The 14,547-nt window shown below is 42.1% G+C and overlaps 1 protein-coding gene across 2 annotated transcripts in view; it reads right to left on the reverse strand.

Moving 5' to 3' along the window:
- The window catches only part of LOC139381175 (sorbin and SH3 domain-containing protein 1), a 70,379-nt gene extending 56,480 nt beyond the window's left edge, over positions 1-13,899 (reverse strand). For both annotated transcript variants that reach the window (XM_071124567.1, XM_071124566.1), the window contains exon 1: positions 13,766-13,899. The gene's annotated coding sequence lies outside the window, so the exon portion shown is untranslated. The remainder of the gene's footprint in view (positions 1-13,765) is intronic.
- Between the last annotated feature and the right edge of the window lie 648 nt (positions 13,900-14,547).

Genomic DNA, 14,547 nt, shown 5'->3' on the forward strand with positions numbered 1-14,547 from the left:
ACAATAGACAAACACAGTCTGTTTAAACTAATAACACACAAACAATTATACGTTTTAATGTCTTTATTGAACACACCGTGTAAACATTCACAGTGCAGGGTGGGAAAAGTATGTGAACCCTTGTATTTAATAACTGGTTGACCCTCCCTTGGCAGCAATAACCTCAACCAAACGTTTTCTGTAGTTGCAGATCAGACCTGCACAACGGTCAGGAAGAATCTTGGACCATTCCTCTTTACAAAACTTTTTCAGTTCAGCAATATTCTTGGGACCGCTCTCTTGAGGTCATGCCACAGCATGTCAATTGGGTTGAGGTCAGGACTCTAACTGGGCCACTCCAGAAGGCGTATTTTCTTCTGTTGAATCCATTCTGTTGTTGATTTACTTCTGTGTTTTGGGTCATTGTCCTGTTGCATCACCCAACTTCTGTTAAGCTTCAATTGGCAGACAGCCTTACATTCTCCGGGAAAAATGTCTTGATACACTTGGCAATTTGTTTTTCCGTCAATGATAGCAAGCTGTCTAGGTCCTGAGGCAGCAAAGCAGCCCCAAACCATGATGCTCCCTCCACCATACTTTACAGTTTGGATAGGTTTTTCATGTTGGTCTGCTGTGCCCTTTTTTCTCCACACATAGTGTTGTGTGTTCCTTGCAAACAACTCAACTGTAGTTTCATCTGTCCACAGAATATTCTGCTAGTAGCACTGTGGAAAATCCAGGTGCACTTTTGCAAAAATGTTGTTTTTTTTTGGACAAAAGTGGCTTCTTCCGTGGTGTCCTCCCATGAACACCATTCTTGTTTAGTGTTTTACGATACGTAGACTCGTCAACAGAAACTTAACATGTTTCAGAGATTTCTGTAAGTCTTTAGCGGACACTCTAGGATTCTTCTTAACCTCATTGAACATTCTGCGCTGTGCTCTTGCAGTCATCTTTGCAGGACGGCCACTCCTAGGGAGAGTAGCTACAGTGCTGAACTTTCCCCATTTATAGACAATTTGTCTGACCGTGGACTGACGAACATCAAGGCCTTTAGAGATATTTTTGTAACACTTTCCAACTTTATTCAAGTCAACAATTCTTAATACGAGGTCTTCTGAGATCTCTTTTGTTCGAGGCATGGTTTAAATCAGGCAATGCTTCTTGTGAACAGCAAACTCAAATTTTGTGAGTGTTTTTTGAAGGGCAAGGCAGCTCTAACCAACATCTCCAATCTCGTCTCATTGATTGGGCTCCAGGATAGCTGACTCCTGACTCCAATTAGCTTTTGGAGAAGTCATTAGCCTTGGGGTTCACATACTTTTTCCAAACTACACTGTGAATGTTTAAATTATCTACTCAATATAGACAAGAAAAATGCAATCATTTGTGTGTTATTAGTTTAGGTGTGTTTGTCTGTTGTTGTGACTTAGATGAAGATCAGATCAAATTGTATGACCAATTTTTGCAGAAATTCAGGTAATTCCAAAAGGGTTCACATACTTTTTCTTGCCACTATATATTTTTGCAGTAAAATGATGTAATGAAATAACTCCTGTAAACTCAATGTCACTGCCAGTGACTGAGAACAGCTGTTGTGTGCTGTAGCAATCTTTTAGTCTCCGCATGTTTGAGAACTGCTCTCTGTTTGCTTTTTAAAAAATAAACAAAAGGTCAACGCTACCAAGTTGAACTATGATACACCTCACACAGTCCTGGATCCCTACTATATTTCTGAGTTTTCCTTAAATGTGATTAGTGTTCATTTCCAAAAGCTCTCACCAAGAGATCTGGTGTACTACATAGAGAAAGACAGAGAGCTGTTACATAATATAGTTGACTTTTGCTTTGTCAACAAACGGCAGAGAGGAGAGAAGCTGTCCAGCGCTCAGTGTGGATCTCACCAAACAGCTCCAAACATGGATAGAAAGGCCCGCTCCAGAGCAGCTGCTTAGCCCTCTAATTGAGAGGTCCTCCTCTCTTCCATAAACAGCATCCACACAGGCGGTGAGCCAAGGCTTCTACACATTCCACACCACAGCCATTGGATGTTCAAGGGCTAGTTTTAAACAACTGCAACCTAAAAGGAAATGTATGCAACTTGTACATATTCTAGTGTTTCTGGGTTTCTAGTCTTTCAGGAAAGACACCGAGTAATTGTCGAGAGGGAAAATATGTCCAACACATACCTATTGGACTGGAGTAGTCTTTTAATCCTACATAATATATTACACGAGAAAATATGGATAAAGTTAAACACAATAGCAATGAAAATAACTGAAATCCACGTAAGCACTGAAGGAGAGTAAATCTCTATTTGAAAATAATAAGCACCCACTAAAATGTGTGTGATGAATAGGGAAAAATAGGGCAGCTTTACAGTATGTTTGAGCGGTGGGGCTAGGTGTCATCCTTTTTTTGGAGAGGATAAACACCCACCCAGTGAGTTGGTCTGGCCAGTGAAAGGTTATGGCTTCTGAGGTAGGAGGGTAGTTGTTGCTGGTGCTGCGGCAAGTTAGCATGGCCGTGAAAAGGACTGACAGGGAAGGCACTGGCATACCACATGGACACAACGTCTCACATGGACATTTTTAGACAGGGCACAACCTGACCGCTCAGTTTTTAGAGCCAGTGTAATAAGAATGTCACTAAACTGACAGTTTACCAAGGACGATACGGTTGTTTCACAAGGACTCTAGACTTTCCTCCAAGATCACTTGGTAGAGAATACACAGAGAAGCACAGAGAGAGAGAGAGGATGAACAATGAGACAATGTGAGGCGCCTGGCAAAAAGTATAAAACAATACAAATATGAAAGTGGGATTTTTTTTATCTCTCAAAAATGCATTATCATTCTTAAACATAGAAAACACTACAATGGACTACATGATAATACAGATTAGATACCATTTGACTGACACATAGAGTTCATTTGGTAATTCTGTAACTGGAAGACCTCATCTACACTATCACTGCCAGAGGACAAGACTCACCTTAAGTGTAGGAGGTGGGTTCCTATTGGCTTAAACATTGGAGAACCTTAACATGTTTGTGGGACTGCTGATGACTGTTCAGGTTATTTCTTGAGAGAGTGTTGAAAATGTCACCTTATTTCAGGGGGATGTTTTGACTTGGACATGGAATACAAGCTTACTCTTCAGTGTGTTGCATATTTACTCCCTGAGTGGCTGTGTGACCAGACTACTTGATCATTTTGTCATAGGATACAGTAGCTACACATACCTAAAAACAGCTATGTCATAATCCAGTAATTTCAAGTGCTTTGACAAGGTAGGCCCATATGAAAACAACATCTCTAAAAATGTATCAATATCTGCCTATTTTAAGGGTGCCACCCCTATGTCTGTCTATCCCTTTACCCTGACACAAGCACTAAAGGGCACTAATAGCCTATTAACTGGCAGCTCCAAGAATGATAACTTTATTTATTTGGATAAGCAGGCACTCAGCTTTATCACTACAGCACACTACACATGCTTGCCTTAACATTTTTGTTGGGTATTCTATCATGGCTGGATGACGCTGAGTGGGGCACATAGCAAAACTGGATGTTTTTGTCAAAACGACAACCAACAATGCAGGTAGCCTAGCGGATAGAGCGTTGGGCCAGTAATTGAAAAGTTGCTGGATCAAATCCCTGAGCTGACAAGGACAAAATCTGTCGTTCTGAGCAAAGCAGTTAACCCACTATTCCCCGGGTGCCGAAGATGTGGATGTTGATTAAGGCACCTCTCTGATTCAGAGGGGTTGGGTTAAATGTGGTAGACACATTGTGGACTTGGTATCCCCCTTTCCCAATGGTTTGTTTTCCTTGTTTTTCCATCACCACTTGCAGAGCCAGCGAGAGGGTGACTAGAAATCAATCCCCAAACAATAAATTGTCTATTCACTTTCTTGTTTACTCGCTTGCATTGGTGGGCTTCTCTTTGTGCACACCGACCTTGAAAAGCATAACGCTTCAAGCGGCACAATCCACTTTGGCTAATGGGAGCAGATGGAGAAAAGGGGTAGGGAGAAGGTTGCTAAGCAACAAGCAGTCACGGGATGGAAACAGAAACATTTCTGGTGTCTCTGGCAGAAATCGGCTTGCCCAAAGACCCATCAGTTATTTAGAATAAACAGAATGTTGTGAACTTTTGCTTAGACCATGGTGTTAAACCATTGGTCTAAATTGGTTAGCTGCTAGCTTTTCTTATAGGCCAACCTGGCCAAATTAGCCATGATGCTGAGGATGGCCAGCTGAGCAGGTAATTATATCCGGTAACAAAATAATGAATCACCTGTCAGAGACCTTAAACTGTAGAGCCACCATCCAATCACATTTGGTCAGCAGGTCAATTTGGCCACCAGAAGTAGATTGTCAAACCATCCAATTGGTTGGTTGAATTTTTTACCCATCGTCTAAGTAAAGTGTGCCAATATATTTTTGCATGATGCTTCCTTGACTAGGCTACTGATGTCATGCAAAATTCCAAAGGGTTGTCACAACTTCTCGTTGTTCGGGCGGCGTTCGGCGGGCGACGTCACCGTCTTCTAGCCATCGCCGATCCACCTTTCATTTTCCATTTGTTTTGTCTTGTTTTCCCACACACCTGGTTTACATTTCCCTCATTACTTGTGTATTTAACCCTCTATTCCTCCCATGTCTGTGTGTGAAATTGTTTGTTGTAAGTGCTTGTGCACATTTTGACTGGTGCACGACAGGTTTTGTACCCATATTTTGTTATTCTGGATGCCGTTGGTTTTGATAATTAAACTGCTCCGGTTATTACCCAGTTCTGCTCTCCTGCATCTGACTTCCCTGCCACCAGTTACGCACCCCTTACAAGGGTTTTCGGTACATTAACATCTGTAATATATGATGTTACACCAAGTCGTGGCTGAACGATGACATGATTAACATACAGCTGGATGGTTTTAAGCTTTTCGACAGGATAGAACAGCGGCCTCTGATAAGACAAGGGGAGGCGGCCTATGCATATTTGTAAACAACATCTGGTGCACAAAATCTAAGGAAGTCTTGAGGTTTTGCTTGCCTTAGGTAGAGTATATCATGATAAGCTGTAGACTACACTATTTACCAAGAGTTCACATCTATATTTTTCATAGCTGTCTATGTACCACTGCAGACTGATGCTGGCATTAAGACAGCACTCAACGAGCTATATACGACCATAAGCAAACAGGAAAACGCTCATCCAGAGGCGGCGCTCCTAGAGGCCGGGGACTTTAATGCAGGAAACTCAAATCAGTTTTACCTAATCAGCATGTTAAATGTGCAACCAGAGGGCAAAAACTCTAGACCACCTTTACTCCTCACACAGAGGCGCATACAAAACTCTCCCTCTCCCAGATCGAGGGAGATTATCAGTGGTCTTGTATGTCTTCCATTTCCTAATAATTGCGCCCACAGTTGATTTCTTCAAACCAAGCTGCTTAACTATTGCAGATTCAGTCTTCCCAGCCTGCTGCAGGTCTACAATTTTGTTTCGGGTGTCCTTTGACAGCTCTTTGGTCTTGGCCATAGTGGAGTTTGGAATGTGACTGTTTGAGGTTGTGGACAGGTGTCTTTTATACTGATAACAAGTTCAAACAGGTGCCATTAATACAGGTAACGAGTGGAGGACAGAGGAGCCTCTTAAAGAATAAGTTACAGGTCTGTGAGAGCCAGAAATCTTGCTTGTTTGTAGGTGACCAAATACTTATTTTCCACCATAATTTGCAAATAAATTAATTAAAAATCCTACAATGTGATTTTCTGGATTTTTTTTCTCATTTTGTCTGTCATAGTTGAAGTGTACTTATGATGGAAATTACAGGCCTCTCTCATCTTTTTAAGTGGGAGAACTTGCACAATTGGTGGCTGACTAAATACTTTTTTGCCCCACTGTACATACCCCAACCAGAAGCCATGGATTACAGGCAACATCCTCACTGAGCTAAAGGGTAGAGCTGCCACTCTCAAGAAGCAGGACTCCAACCCAGAAGCCTATAAGAAATCCAGCTATAGCCTCTGACAAACTATCAAACAGGCAAAACATCAATACAGGACTAAGATTGAATCATACTACACCGGCTCCGATGCTCGTCGGATGTGGCTGGGCTTTGAAACTATTACAGACTACAAAGGGAAGCACAGCCACGAGCTGCCCAGTGCCACAAACCTACCAGATGAGCTAAATTATTTCTATGCTCACTTCGCGACAAGTAACACTGAAAAATGCATGAGAGCACCAGCCGTTCCAGACGACTGTGTGATCACGCTCTCGGTAGCCGATGTAAACAAAACCTTTAAACAGGTCAACATTCACAAAGCCGCTGAGCCAGACGGATTATCAGGGCATGTATTCAAAGCATGCACGGACCAACTGTCAAGTGTCGTCACTGACATTTTTAATCTCTCCTTGACCGAGTCTGCAACACCTACATGTTTCAAGCAGACCACCATAGTCCCTGTGCCCAAGGAAGTGAAGATAACCTGCCTAAATGATTACCGCCCCATGGCACTTACGTCAGTAGCCATGACGTGCTTTGAAAGGCTGGTCATGGCTCACATCAACAGCATCCTCCCGGACACCCTAGACCCACTCCAATTCGCATACTGCCCCAACAGATCCACAGATGATGCAATCTCAATCGCATTCCCTTTCACACCTGGACAAAAGGAACACCTATGTGAGAATGTTGTTCATTGGCTACAGCTCAGCATTCAACACCATAGTGCCCACAAAGCTCATCACTAAGCTAAGTACTCTGGGACTAAACACCTCCCTCTGCAACTGGATCCTGGACTTCCTGACGGGCCGCCCCTAGGTGGTAAAAGTAGGCAACAACATGTCTGCCACGAGGATCCTTAACACTGGGGCCCCTCAGGGGTGTGTACTTAGTCCCCTCCTGTATTACCTGTTCACCCACGACTGCGTGGCCATTCAAGACTCCAACACCATCATTAAGTTTGCTGACGACACAACAGTGGTCACCGACAACGATGAGACGGCCAATAGGGAGGAGGTCAGAGAACTGGCAGTGTGGTGCCAGGACAACAACCTCTCCCTCAATGTGAGCAAGACAAAGGAGTTGATCGTGGACTATGTGAAAAGGTGGTCCGAACAGGCCCTCATTAACATCAACGGGGCTGTAGTTGAGCGGGTCGAGAGTTTCAAGTTGCTTGGTGTCCACATCTACAACGAACTATCATGGTCCAAACATACCAAGACAGTCGTGAAGAGGGCATGACAAAACCTTCTCTCCCTCAGGAGACTGAAAAGATTTGGCATGGGCCCCCAGATCCTCAAAAGGTTCTACAGCTGCACCATCGAGAGCATCCTGACCGGTTGCGTCACTGCCTGACCGTAAGGCGCTACAGAGGGTAGTGCGAACAGCCCAGTACATCACTGGGGCCAAGCATCCTGCCATCCAGGACCTATGTAATAGGCAGTGAGGAAAGCCCATAAAATTGTCAATAAAACTCCAGTCACCCAAGTTATAGACTGAATTCTCTACTATCGCACGGCAAGCGGTACCGGACTGCCAAGTCTAGGACCAAAAGGCTCCTCGACTACCCCCAAGCCATTAGACGGCTGACCAATTCATAAAAATCACCACCGGACAATTTACATTGACCCCCCCTCTCTTGTACACTGCTGCTACTCGCTGTTTGTTTGTTACCTATGCATAGTCACTTCGCCCCTACCTACATGTACAGATTACCTCAACTAGCCTGTACCCCTGCAAACTGTCTCGGTACCGGTGCCCCCTGTATATAGCCTCGTAATTGTTATTCTTATTGTATTACTTTGTATTATAACTTTTTATTGTAGAATACTTGGTAAATATTATCTTCTTTTTGAACTGCACTGTTGGTTAAGGGCTTGCAAGTAAGCATTTCATGGTAAAGTCTACACTTGTTGTATTCGGCGCATGCGACAAATAAAGTTTGATTTGATTTAAGTGAGTCAGGCTGTTGCTGAGTGAGTGAGTTGTGGGGAGGGCCGGAGGGGGGTATGTGTTCAGAGAGAAGCATGCAGCTCAGTCCACTATTGGCTGAGTCATGTGAGTGAGCAGAGACAGAGCAGCATGCGCACGCTGTGACAACTTTTTTACCAGTTGTAGGTGGGCTATTTAACTTGTAATTATGCAGGAGTGGAAATTTAAAATGGAAGTCGTGTGCTTCTGTTATGGGGAAAAGTCCTCAATGAAACTGACATTAAATGTGGAGAATGATACATTTTGCATCTGTTGGACATCAACTGTATATGCCATTGTAGGCTACAATAAATATGTTGAAATTACTATATCACTGGAGTCATTGAAAATAAATCTGTGCCACTTGTGTAGCCTACCTGTAGCTGGCAAACAGATTTAATAAATAGCTTATAACTTCAGTGTATTGTTGTTTTAGCCTTGTGTTATTCTGCCATTATTAATGGCCATGTTTAGTTATTTAAATTGCCGATGAGTTGCACGCATTAGATTGACTGTAACAGTCAGTCAGATTAGGCTACAGGTATTTATTTATTTTTATAAACACTGGCTGTTGTTGACAAGAATATTCAGTACATATACATATTATTAATGTTTAATTCAGTGATTGAAATTGCGACCCCGTCCTCGGTAGCCTATTCCAGCAGGATATTTGAAAACACAAGCACGTCTTACCTCAAAATTGCTAAGCTAATCATGTTGAAATCATTTGTCAGACGAGTTAAATATTTGAACTAAGCAAGCTGCTAAATCTTTCAGTTTACATCGTGCCTAGGCTACTGTAGCCTGTTTTAAATAAGATGTAGGCCTATCAGTGGCTATAGGCTACCTGCATCTACAGTAAAACTGTTTTCCCTTTGTCTTTATGGGGTATTGTGTGTAGATTGATGAGGATTTGTATTTATACATTTTAGAATAAGGCTGTAATGTAACAAAATGTGGAAAATGTCAAGGGTTCTGAATACTTTCCCAATGCACTATCTAAGTAAGACATGGCAAAGTTGAATTACAATCATAAACCCAGATTTTATTCTGTAGCCTATGCCTACTGAAATGACAATTACATCTTGCAAATGGTCTTAACATCTGGCACATAATAACAGCACAATTGCCAGAAAATAGCCTAGCATTCGTTTTTTTGTCCAAGTGTTTTCTTGCGCAGAGATTTCAAGATCCTCTGTCCAACTTTCATCACTCAAACACTCCTGGTGGATTTATCTATAGTTACAGTATGCACATGCTCAAAGGGGATTTATTTACAGATATGAACCGGGTTTGAGCCCTGAACGCTGATTGGCTGAAAGCAGTGGTATATTAGACCGTATACCATGGGTATGACAAAAAAAAACTTTTTACTGTTCTAATTATAATGGTAACCAGTTTATAATAGCAATAAGGCACCCCAGGGTTTGTGGTATATTGCCAATATACCACGGCGATTTGCTGTATCCAGGCATTCTGCGTTGTGTAATGCTAAAAGACAGCCCTTAGACTATATACCATACCCCCTCATGCCTTATTGCTTAATCATAGTAGTCAGACGAGTTAAATCAACATCCATTGATAGAAAATGATCTTGCGAGTTTAATAAGGGCAAATTATATTTTCTCTTGCAACATATTCAAATTTATTACATCATTTCATAGTTCGCAATAATAATAATCTTGATGAAAACCGAACTTTGCTTCTAATGTCGTTAGGTTATTGTATACATTTGGCAACTCTTCTCTTGCTGTGGAAAAAAAATTTGGGCAAATTTTGAGGCCAGGTTTTCAGTGGTCATTGTTATAGAAAGTTTAGCTAGACCTGGCAACCCTGTTTATGTGGAAGTGTTTTTTTGTAGTTTTTTTTTTACCTTTATTTGACAAGGCAAGTTAGTTAAGAACAAATTCTAATTTACAGTGACGGCCTAACAAAAGGCAAAATGCCTCATGCGGGGACGGGGGCTGGGATTGAAAATAAAATAGAAATATTGGACAAAACATACATGACAACAAGAGAGACAACACTACATAAAGAGAGACCTAAGACAACAACACATGACAACACAGCATGGTAGCAAAACAACATGACAACAACATGGTAGCAACACAACATGGCAGCAGTACAACATGGTAGCAGCACAAAACATGGTACAAACATTATTGGTCACAGACAACAGCACAAAGGGCAAGAAGGTAGAGACAACAATACACCACGCAAAGCAGCCACAACTGTCAGTAAGAGTGTCCATGATAGTCTCTGAATGGAGAGATAAAACTGTCCATTTTGAGTGTTTGTTGCAGCTCGTTCCAGTTGCTAGCTGCAGCGAACTGAAAAGACGAGCGACCCAGGGATGTGTTTGCTTTGGGGACCTTTAACAGAATGTGACCGTCAGAACGGGTGTTGTATGTGGAGGATGAGGGCTGCAATATATATCTCAAATAGAGGGGCCTAAGAGGGTTTTATTCAATAAGCATCAACCAGTGGGTCTTGCGACAGGTATACATACAGAGACTACCAGTTTACAGTATGGAGTGCAGTGATGTGTCCTATAGGGCCATTTTTATTAAATGTTTTACCTTTATTTAACCAGGTAGGAAAGCAGTGCGACAAAAACAACAACACGGAGTTAGTTACACATGGGATAAACAAATGTACAGTCAATACCACAATAGAAACATTTGTATACAGTGTGTGCAAATGAAGTAAGGAGGTAAGGCAATAAATAGGCCAATAGTGGCAAAGTAATTACAATTTAGCAATTTACACTGGAGTGATATATGTGCAGATGAGGATGTACAAGTAGAAATACTGGTGTGCAAAAGAGCAGAAAAACAAAAACAAATATGGGGATGATGTAGGTAGTTGGTTGGATGGGCTATTTACAGATGGGCTGTGTACAGCTGCAGCGATCGGTAAGCTGCTCTGACAGCTGATGCTTAAATTTAGGGAGGGAGATATGTCTTCAGCTTCAGTTATTTTTGGAATTCGTTCCAGTGATAGGCAGCAGAGAACTGGAAGGAAAGGTGGCCAAAGGAGATGTTGGCTTTGGGGATGACCAGTGAAATATACATGCTGGAGCGCGTGCTACAGGTGGGTGTTGCTATAGTGACCAGTGAGCTGAGATAAGGCGGGGCTTTACCTAGCAAAGACTTATAGATGACTTGGAGCCAGTGGGTTTGGCGACGAATATGTAGCGAAGACCAGCCAACGAGAGCATACAGGTCGCAGTGGTGGGTAGTATATGGGGCTTTGGTGGCAAAACATATGGCACTGTGATAGACTGCTTCCAATTTGCTGAGTAGAGTGTCGAAGGGTATTTTGTAAATGACATCACCGAAGTCAAGGATCGGTAGGATAGTCAGTTTTACGAGGGTATGTTGGCAGCATGAGTGAAGGATGCTTTGTTGCGAAATAGGAAGCCGATTCTAGATTTAACTTTAGATTGGAGATGCTTAATGTGAGTCAGGAAGGAGAGTTTACAGTCTAGCCAGATACCTAGGTATTAATAGTTTTCCACATATTCTAAGTCAGAACCGTCCAGAGTAGTGATGCTAGTCGCGCGGGTGGGTGCGGGCAGTGATTGGTTGAAGAGCATGCATTTCGTTTCACTAGCATTTAAGAGCAGTTGGAGGCCACGGAAGGAGTGTTGTATGGCGTTGAAGCTTGTTTGGAGGTTTGTTAACACAGTGTCCAAAGAGGGGCCAGATGTATACAGAACGTCTGCATAGAGGAGGATCAAAGAATCACCCGCAGCAAGAGCGACACCATTGATGTATACAGAGAAAAGAGTCGGCCCGAGAATTGAACCCTGTGGCACCCCCATAGAGACTGCCAGAGGTCCGGACAACAGGCTCTCCTATTTGACACACTGAACTCTGTCTGATAAGTAGTTAGTGAACCAGGCAAGGCAGTTATTAGAGACACATCAAGGTTGTCGAGTCTGCCGATAAGAATATGTTGATTGACAGAGTCGAAAGCCTTGGCCAGGTCGATGAAGACGGTTGCACAGTACTGTCTTTTATTGATGGCGGTTATGATATTGTTTAGGACCGTGAGCATGGCTGAAGTGCACCCGTGACCATCTCGGAAACCAGATTGCATAGCAGAGAAGGTACAGTGGGATTCAAAATGGTCGGTGATCTGTTTGTTCACTTGGCTTTCGAAGATTTGGTGGCAGATAATTTTAGGAAGAGAGGGTCCAGATTGTTTAGCCCAGCTGATTTGTAGGGATCCACATTTTGCAGCTCTTTCAGAACATCAGCTGTCTAGATTTGGGTGAAGGAGAAGTGGGGGGGGGGGGGGGGGGCTTGGGCCAGTTGCTGCGTGGGGTGCAGAGCTGTTGGCCAGGGTTGGGGTAGCCAGATGGAAAGCATGGCCAGCCGTAGAGAAATGCTTATCGTAATTCTCAATAATCGTGTGGCCGAATGGTAAAGAACATCTAGCCGCTCGAGAGCACCCTTACCTGCCAATCTATAAATTACATTCAGGTCACATGCACTTAATCAGGAAGCCAGCCCTGAGGCCGATTTGTCAAACAACTGTCTGAACATGGAGGTAACCATTCAGTGTGTCATAACTATTGTACATTCAGTCCCTATGGGTCATTCAGTTGCTTTCATGTCTATACGTGGCATGTGGATTTGTGCAGACAATCACTAATAGCATAATCCATAGCATTTGTCCAGAGGTTGTCGTTCTCTGACCATGAGGGGTCTATTGTTTGTTTCTTATTTAGCTCATACAGTGAGTTGGTTATGCAGTAATCATATTTGTGTCCAACTGCAGAGCACAGTACGGAAGGTTGAGACAGCAGTATCTTATTCATTGTGTCATTTTTACACATACAGACTAATTACAGAGAGAACCGGGTTGAAATATAGTGTACAGGGGAATGCAATGTACTAGAATGGACATTGGGCATGCAAGAGATTATAATAAGAATGGGAATTTCAGAATTTCGCTCACACAGCCTATTCACACTCACATTTTGAGATGAATGCTAGTTTGTAAATAGACAACCATCCATCCACCCACATGTCATTATACTGTACAGTACCTTTTGTACAGTAGCCACAAATCAAGTTAAATTGGGGTTACCTATGAGTGCCGCATAATATGCATTACATTATGCCCATACATACCACTGATGTTATTCATGTATTTACCTACATACTATGTTGCCATATGTTGTTGCTACTATAATGAAAACCGCTACAATATTCTGAACCATTTAAGAGGAAACTAAGAAAGAGTTCAAGTGATGTTGTTCAATGTGCAGTAGGCCAATAGTAGACTATTGTCTTTTTGTAACCAGATAAAACATGCAAAGAGCGTTCCATGACAATAATAAACGTTACGTTATTTCGTTCCATGATTTGGAATACTTAATTTTACAAAACTATAGACTAGTGTCTAGTCTAGTGCGACACAAGGATGAGCAGCGGTCGTGTGTATGGTTGCAGATATCAAATGGATGTGTCTTTACTGCAGTATAGCTTCAACACAACGACTGTACTGCCGTCTGAAGACAAAGTCCCAGGCCATTTTGGTCCCACTTGGAATCCAATAAAAGCCCACCAATGTAGGTAATAGGCTAATATTAGAATTACAATCAAACACTCGAGACATTACCGCAGGTCCCTCGTGCCACAGAATCATACACGAATTTGTCAGGGCATTTGTTGCCAAGGGAGTGAAATTATCCAACATGGGCATGATGCAAATTGGCTTTTGTAGGCTATTTACAGTATCTGACGTGCAAATAAAGTAAGAGACAATAAAATGGCAAACGTTTACCTTTGTTGCAATCCAGTGTTGTTTATCAATATCGCTCCCACACACAGCAAAGAGGTATGTGCTACAATGTACAGTCAGGACAGTGAGCTACACAGCACCCACCAATCACCCCGACAACGCAATGTACCTCACTCCTTGCTCATAAGCTACATGCGTATTTCCCTCCTTGAGGACAGGCAAAGAGAGGGAGGTGGCTTCAGGACTCATTGTCATATAATGGGATATCTTCAAAACTCTTACATTACAGGCTTCTTACACATTTATGATCCTTAGAATGTTGATGGATCATTTAATTAAATACATTATTGTCAAATAGGAAATTCATGTAAGATTAAATTAATGCATTTGTTCAATTGCAGCGTATGAGGTGGTTGTACGTTTGGTGAAGTTCAATTGTATTTCTGACCACTGTGCATAGAGTGACTCAGCAACAGGTGCAAATTTCAGAAATTAATACACCATAAGAGTAGCCTATTGGATCTGTCTTGGGTTTGTCAGTAAAGCTACATATGGTACTTGCTGTATGAAATACACATAAATGTAAGAAAACAATAATGTGTTGTGCTGTGCAGGTTGACAAAGACACTAAACATCAAAGCACTATTTCATAGTGTATATATTATAAAATATAGAAGTAATTAAATATTTTGAAATATAGCCTAGCATGCCAAACATCAGCAAACAAAACAGTGTATCTCATGTACAGAGTGCCACCAAGTGGCTGATATTGTACCATACAGTATGTACAGTGTGCAGTGTAAAATGCTTGTCTAGGAAATGAA

Source organism: Oncorhynchus clarkii, chromosome 23 (assembly GCF_045791955.1).
Source record: "Oncorhynchus clarkii lewisi isolate Uvic-CL-2024 chromosome 23, UVic_Ocla_1.0, whole genome shotgun sequence".
In the NCBI taxonomy this organism is placed as follows: Eukaryota; Metazoa; Chordata; class Actinopteri; order Salmoniformes; family Salmonidae; genus Oncorhynchus; species Oncorhynchus clarkii.